Genomic DNA, 8,230 nt, shown 5'->3' on the forward strand with positions numbered 1-8,230 from the left:
AAAACTTGTTGGAAAAAGAAGATGAAAACAAATTGAATTAAATTAGAGTAAAAGGTAAATTTTTTTTTACAGAAAGTCAAAAAAGTACAAACTAAAAAAAAGGAAAGTAGAACGTAAAAACAAAAGATTTAAAGGAAAAGAGTAAACTGTCTAAAAGAAAGTAAAACAAATATTATAAAAAAAAACATGAAAAAAAATAAATAAATAAAAATTATTTTATTGTTATATTTGAGAAGAGAGAAATGTAATAAAAATAATATACTAAAGATTAAAAAAAAGAGCGTGAAAAAAAGGAGCTATTCAAAAAAAAAAAATCTAAGAAAAGAGAAACAGAAAGTTGTTAAAAAATAAGAAAAAACAAATAAGTAAAAAAGGGTAACAAAAAACGTACAAAAGGAAAAGATGAGGAAAAAAATTAAAATAAAAGGAAAACTTTTTAAAATGAAATTGTCTTAATCTTTTAAGATTATTTTTTTTTGCTACAATTAATCATAAATTTCATAAAATTTATCTCCTATTTTAGATCTAATTTTAAAAAAAATACAATGCTAAATTAACTTGAACTCTAAGAATCTTTTTCCTTCACAAATTCTAATTCAAAACTATTCAATATCTATATAAATTCTACTCATAATAACAAAAAAAAATATATATATATATATATATATACAAAAATTAAAAAAAATAAAGTATAATAAATAATAAATAAAACAAATATGAGTGTTTTAAATTTTGAATTAATAGACACCAATCGAAAATAAAAAAACAATTTTCAATCAATTTAAAATAAATAAGACGATTTTTAATAGATTTAAAATAAATAAGAGAATAAAGTAAAAAGTTTTTAATTATTAAGTTAAATAATATAATATTCACAAAATTAAGTCAAAATCATACTAAAGTCAATAAAGCGACCGTGCTAGAATCACGGGATTCGAGGGTGCATAATACCTTCCTCTCGGTCAACAAAATTCCTTACCCGAATTTCTAGTTCGCAGACCAATAAAAATATATTCAAATTTCCTTTTGATTAGAGATTTAAATAAGGTGACTTGGAACACCAAAACATAATTTCAAGTGGCGACACTAAATAATAATTATTTTTTTTCAAAATGTCACTTTAATTGGAAAAATTATTTTTTCTTTCAAACAAAAAACTTAAAATTAAAGTTTTAAAATTAAAAAGGGGTGTGACAGAGACAATCTATTGTGGAAGCAGCGAAATTAGCGCTTAAGGCTCTGCCACCGCATTTAAGGTATGTGTTCTTTGGCAGAGATGACACTCAGCCGGTGAATATTGCAGCAGATTTTAATGGGTAACAAGTAGAGTTTTTAATGACGGCCTTGAAGATGTTCAACCGAGCCATTGGATGGGCTATTGAAGATATTATTAGGATTTAGCCCGGTATTTTGTGGGAACAAAATACAACTCGTGTCACACCACAAACCTAGTATTGAGCACTAAAGAATGTTGAATCCACCTTGCAAGAAGTAGTTAAAAGGAGATCATCAAGTGGTTGGACGTTGGGGTCATTAATCTTATTTCGGACAACAATTGGGTGTGTCCTTCACCCTAAATATTATGCGAGTAAACCCTGAATGAAGCCAAAAATAATTACACAGTAGCTGAATAAGAACTTCTGGTTGTGGTGTTTGCATTCAAGAAATTTCACTCCTATTTACTGAGCAAAAGGGTCATAGTGCATACTGACCATTCTACTTTGAGGTACTTGATGGCAAACAAGGATGCGATGCCAAGGTTGATCAGATGGGTATTATTACTCCAAGAGTTTGATTTTGAGGTGAATGATATAATCAAGTGGCCGACAACTTTGTCTAGATTGGAGGATGAAGCTATGTGCAAATTGGGGGAAAAGGCTGAAATTAATGATGCATTCCCAGGTGAGCATGTATTAGCTGCTTCTCTTACAGACCTCGCAAACAATTTGGCAAGTGATTTGGTCCCGTCGAATTTCACTTTCAACCTAAGGAAGAAGTTGATGCATGATCTGAATAATTTTTTTTTCAGATGAGCCTTACTTATATCAGAATTGTGCCGATGGAATTATTCACTGCTGTGCACCTTGTCGCATCCCTATCTTCGAACCGGTCGAAAACAATTCACAACATAATAAACCTGACACTCTGATTTTTGAAAAAAAAATACTATTTTATTTTTAGAGTCACTACCTAAAATTTAAGGAAAATATTAGGAAAACCTCTTTTATATCAATGTAAACTCTTTTTTTGATATGTGAAACTAATGAGATTCCGAGTAAGGATTTTGGTTACTCGAGGGGAAAGTGATAAGCACCCCTCAAAAACTATTCGAAGATAATCCTTAATCTCAATTTAGAAAAATATGATTAGAAAAACTTGTTTATTATTTGCTTGTAAAATCCAATAATAAGTTAATTAATTAGTTTAATAAAGAGTAAAGTACAAGGTACAACATATTTAATATACGGTGATAAATAAATAAATAAATGTACTAAGAATGTATAACTATTTTTAAATGCTTACAAAATAGAGATTACCTATATAAATGTATCAAAAATAAATGTTGAGTGTAAAATATATAAAAAATTTGTCGTGTTATATATATATATATATATATATATATATTGAGCCGTAAAGGAAAATAAAACAAATAAGATTATAGTCGGATGTAATATGTAGTAAAATAATGTGTCTATCAGACTGTATGAATTTATAAATTATTAAAATAAAATAAGTATCATTTGTAAAAGTGATATTAGATAAAAAAGATAAATTATGTAAAAATAATATAAAATTTATACCTTTATGTGAATGACACACATATATATATAATATACCTTGTATTTTGAACCCATTGACATATCTAAAATCTTGAAAAAATAGCATGTTAAGAGATTAAAATATTCTAGCGATATGTAATTTGTAATATAAAGATAGTAATAATAGTAAATATAATTTCTTCATAAAAAGGTGATGTCAAAAGAATATAAAGTAGGTCTAACTATTAAGACTTATCGAACGACTTACGTACTTATTGTTATAAGTTCTAAAAGTATATATTTTTGTCTTCAAGGTAGTGACTTTTTAATACATGAATTCCTATACCTTGAAGCCCCTAAACGTGATGTAAATTTGCACCCTTTAAAGCTAAAAATCAGTAATTTTAAGCTGAATATCTGCATCATTAGTTTCAAAAATCTGCATTTTTTGTGCTCAAACCAATTACATTTTGAGCTCAAAAACGTTGTACCTTTGGTGCTCATCACATTGCACTCTTTGAGCTCAAAACACTGCATTTTGGGACTTGATATACCACTCTTAAATTCTCAAAATATATTTAACTTTAAAATCTGCACTTTGAACCACCTAAATATGTGCTTTTGAGATCCAAAATATCAAACTTTAAGTTGCTAAAACTTGTACTTTATATACTTGATTGTAAAAAAGAAATATCTGAAAATAAGTTCACAATGCGTGAAAATATTATTCCCAAATAAGACCTCTTTTTTTTTTTTAAAAAAAATGTATGTTCTCATGATGGAAAAAATGCATCAAGTAACAAGTGAAACTTTGGAAAATGATATTACAAATTAAATAACTATAATGAACTAATATTTAGGGGGATGTGGAGGTGAACAACTATACTTCACCATCACCCTTAGTTAAGCCAAACAAAATAAAGGAAGCATATACACAAGTGTGAAATAAGAATGTGTAAATGTTAGTCAAAAGATAACAACACATGTATATATAAAAAGATTGAAACTTCGAACGAGGAGGGATCGTTGGACGCTATTGACGCGATAAAGGCTGCTAGACACGGGCTGATAATGTATCGATGAGCACAAATCTGATTTGCAACAGATTAATGGAGTCGTATCACAACTCCAAATGCGCTCCCAAGTGAACATGTATAATGAAAGAAAGAATTAGCAAAAGCTGCAGCAGTTCCCATATCTCAGGTTCACATGTATATATTTGTTATTTCGTTGGTTGAGTTCTAACACAACTAAGGAAAACAAGGGCTTAAAGAGTTGTACTTAAAAGAAAAGAATAAATAAAGTAAGGGCATATTTATAGAACTTTGAGAATACATTTTAGCTGATGAACACTTTATGAACATAATAGAACATTTTTTTTCTTTTGTTATTGTTGATAAATCTAAGAAAAAAAACACTTGAAGGAGGTGAATGTTTCAACGCTATTTTTAGGGAGAACTGTAGTTTACAGGGTATGGCTTGTAGGGGGAGAATAGTCCTACACGATGTCAATGGAGCAGTAAACATTACATCAACATTTAGCAAGAGTAGTATGTTATGAGAAAACTACCATCCACAAAAGGTTCACATAAGAGATGAAATTAATATTATACTAAAAATGAACCTACAGTCATACTTAAGCAAAAGGGAATTTCTAACAAAACATGGTTACGTTCAAAGAAGCAGACAAGGTTTAGAATCGATACTCTTCAAACTTTAAGCGAAATCGAACTCTCGAAACAACAAGATAATGTAGCAAATTTATAAGATGTAACATCAGCCTAAACTTGAATGACACTTAGCAATAGAGAACGAACAAAATCAGCCTAATGTCTAATAAAATCGTGTTGCAGAACTAGAAAGCAGCAATATGACATGTCTTATGCTTTTCAAAGCCGTTTCTAACTCGAGTTTACATAATTGATATAAGTAGCTGAAATACAAGAGAAAAGCGACCAGCATTCGAGCTAGGTGAGGACATAAGCAAATTGTAAGAGTTTAGGCTAATAAGAGTTCAAAATAATAGACCGACAGGATTTAAACAAGCAGTGATAAAACTGGGTGACATAGTTACCATACTCAAAGTGGAGACTAGGTAATAACGCCTATTGCGAGCAAAGCAAGGCATCTATTCGACCTGTTATATGAATACGAAATCAAATTAATGAAATAATAACCAACATGTAACATTCAAAAAACTCCACTGATTCTCGACTCACACCTACTGCCATAGGCATACAAGAAAACGAAATGGCAAGGGTGAAAACAGGGGAGTCAAATACACATAATAACAGATTCTAATCCAGTGATGAACACATTGAAATAAAGGAATGTAAGAAGAGACAAAATTACCTTTCTTGGAGCAGCAAACTAGAGATTTGTCGTCAAAAAATCACTTTGAACTCGAACAACAACTCGTAGAAGGACAATATTCAGATTATTTTTTTGGATGTTCCTTGATCTTTTTCTAGATTTAAGTTTTTTTGGTGATTCCCCTCCCTTTTCTTTCCTTTTCATCTGGATATCGTTTGCCCTTTTAAAGGCAACATCTGACTGCAAATTCGGATTTGAAATCCAAAAACTGCTAGGAGCAAAGGACTGCAATTAAAATTGAATCAACATCAACTTTAAGATTTTTGGAACCTTCGGGATAAGGCATAGGCGGCATAGAGGCCTCTTTTCAGCAGAAAAAGAGTGATGGGGAGACATACTGCCGGAAATTGTTGTTTCCCAACGGTCCATGACCGTTCTTTGATGGGACGAAGGAGCGACAGGTATGGGGAAGAGGAGAAGGAATAAAGAGTGTCTATCCTTTGACGGGAAGGGTCTGTCACTGGCGTCTTGGAAGTAGAAATTTGATGAAACGTGATTTTGGAAAAAGATGTGTAGGGCGGCATAGGAGTACTATCATTGTAAAGGGTTGAAAAGTCTTATTTAATTTCTGATGTCCGATTATTTTATCAGACGGTTGTAGAGTTGAGATTGAATCTAAAGAAATATAATTTATGTTTTCGCCTACGTGGCATACACAATTTGACATCTTAAAGAGACTTGGATTGCCAAATTTTATTCAAATTAAATTCATTTAAATTATAACCTCTTATTTATTAAATAGTCATAATTTGTTTAATTAAAAATAATAATTTTTCAAGAGTTGTTTATTTGATATAATTAGTCACACTTAAATTTAATTTAAATTAAATTAATATAAATTAGTAACTCATTAATTAATAAGCTTTCTAATTTTAAAATACACGCAAAATATCTATTCTCAGAAAATGAAATTACATTTAAACAAAATTAGATTCATTTTTTAAGAATGGCATTTTTTTAAAAAAAAAATGAGAAAGTAAGTAGTAATATATAACTTATTTAATTCTTTATAAGAATTGACACTTACGAAATAATTTTCAAGTAAATTAAAAAATTAGAAATCTTTTTGTATTCTTATAAAATCTCATATTATTGTTATTATTATTATTAATCATCTATTATTATTAAAATTTGCCGCAGTATCGAATTATGGTAATATTAAATTTTTTTAGTGGTGAGGTGTGAAGAGATTAGCACGAAGTGAGGGACGAGATATAGTTCTTAAAGAATGTAAATAACAAATGCTTCGTAGTAATCCCTATAGAATACCTATGGCAGAGGGATGAATTTTCAAAAATGCCCTAGTGTCGAGTTATAATGAACTGAGACCTCAGAGAGCTATAAGTAGGATTGAAATCTTAACTTTCAAAAATCGAGTCAAGTTGAGTTTTGAAAGTGAATCCTTGATGTAGCTAGTGATGCTTGACGTTGCACTAACTAGCCCAAGTTTGCTGCTGAGAGGGAGTTCCTCATTTTAATGTGTTGTCCTGCAAAGGTGTAAAAAGGTGAAAAGTACTTGTTGCGGTTAAAAAATTATAAATTGAAATAGTAATGTAGAGAGTAGACTCTAGATTTTCAAACAATTGTTGATGTCTTTTATGATGTAGATAAAGTAACTTGTGATGTAGAGGACCTTGGCTGGCGGTGCTATTATAATATAAAGGTTGCATCTGACAGCGTAAAATAACTTAAAATGTAGAGTCCCTCGACTGGCGGGGCTGTTGTAATGTAAAGGCCGCATCTGACTCCGTAAAATAACTCGTAATGTAGAGGCCCTCGACTGGCGGGGCTATTGTAATGTAAAGGCCGCATCTGACTGCGTAAAATAACATGTAATGTTGGGGCCCTCGACTGGTGGGGCTGTCATAATGTAAAAGCCACATCTGACTGCGTAAAAATAACTTGTAATGTAGAGTCCCTTGACTATGGGGGCTATTGTAATGTAATAGTTGTATCGGACTGCATAAAACTTGTAAAGTAACACTTGATTGTTGGCGTATGACAGTTTGCTACGCTTGCATGCCCCCGGTAGTTGGAGCTTCGGTGACGTCGTTATGATTTACGTCTCGATTAGTGGAGTTGTACGAAGTTTTCTATATACAACCCCCTGGTCGATGGAGCTTGACGAAGTTTGCTATATACAACCTCTAATCGGTAGAGTTTGAATGACATTTGTTATGCACATTCCCAGGCTTGTGGAGTTTGGCACTTTATGATGGTGGTCTACGGGTAGTGGAGTCGTTAATGAGGTAAGTTTACAAGCTTCATTTGTTGGAGTTATTTTGACCAAAATTAACTATCCTATTTTCCTACAGAGGCTCCTTTTCTTAGCATTTGAGATGGACCTTGAGCGTACCTGCAAAATTTAAATGAAATATTCTTAGACATAAGTTTTCAAATTGAAGTACTTCAGAAAAAATAAAGTAATGAAAGAGTATTTTGGCTCATGATTTTGAGAAGTCGAATGGTCATGCGTCGAGACTTCATGTTATTTTCCTTGATTCTTGTATTGCTGCACTCAAAGAAAATTTTAGTTTGGGAAGGGGTGTTGATTTGTATCGATTCGCGAATTGAAGCTTCGTCACTAGAATCCGTTGACACCTTGACTGGCCCGCACATAGTTTCTTAAGCTAGAGACTTGGTAGGTGAATGGTAGAAAAATATTCTTTTAAAAAAAAGTTCGCACATAGTTTCTTAAGCTAGAGACTTGTTCCGAAGTCCATCGATCTTTCCATTTTGTTGACTATATCCAACATAGTCCCGCTATAGCTTTTACTCTTCTGGTGACGCTTCTCTACCTCTTTCGCAGACAATGGAGATGATAGAGATACTTTAGATTTTGGATTGCACTAACTATAAGGAAGTATTTCCTAAGGGTAAGAAGAAAAATATAAATTATGCAATGCATTGATCTAGCCTGACTCAGGCTGCCTATGTATCCCCAAAATAGGAATCAAATCGTAACGTAGTTCGAATACAAGTGAGATAGATAGATGTATGTAATGCAATGACCTAGCTTGACTCAAGCTGCCTATGTATCTAAGTGGAATCAGGTCGTAACGTAGTTAAATTACAATAAGAAGGTGAAAAATATGCAA

General features: G+C 31.6%; 1 long non-coding RNA gene across 1 annotated transcript; it reads right to left on the minus strand.

Annotated features, from left to right (window-relative positions):
- Positions 1–3,549: 3,549 nt before the first annotated feature.
- LOC107021478 lies at positions 3,550–5,690 on the minus strand. The gene is made up of 2 exons (XR_001457034.2): positions 5,112–5,690; positions 3,550–4,896 (listed from the first exon to the last, which is right to left on the minus strand). It is a non-coding gene; the product is annotated as an uncharacterized LOC107021478 (long non-coding RNA).
- Positions 5,691–8,230: the final 2,540 nt, after the last annotated feature.

The sequence above is a fragment of the Solanum pennellii genome, chromosome 6 (assembly GCF_001406875.1).
Source record: "Solanum pennellii chromosome 6, SPENNV200".
NCBI classification, from domain to species: domain Eukaryota; kingdom Viridiplantae; phylum Streptophyta; class Magnoliopsida; order Solanales; family Solanaceae; genus Solanum; species Solanum pennellii.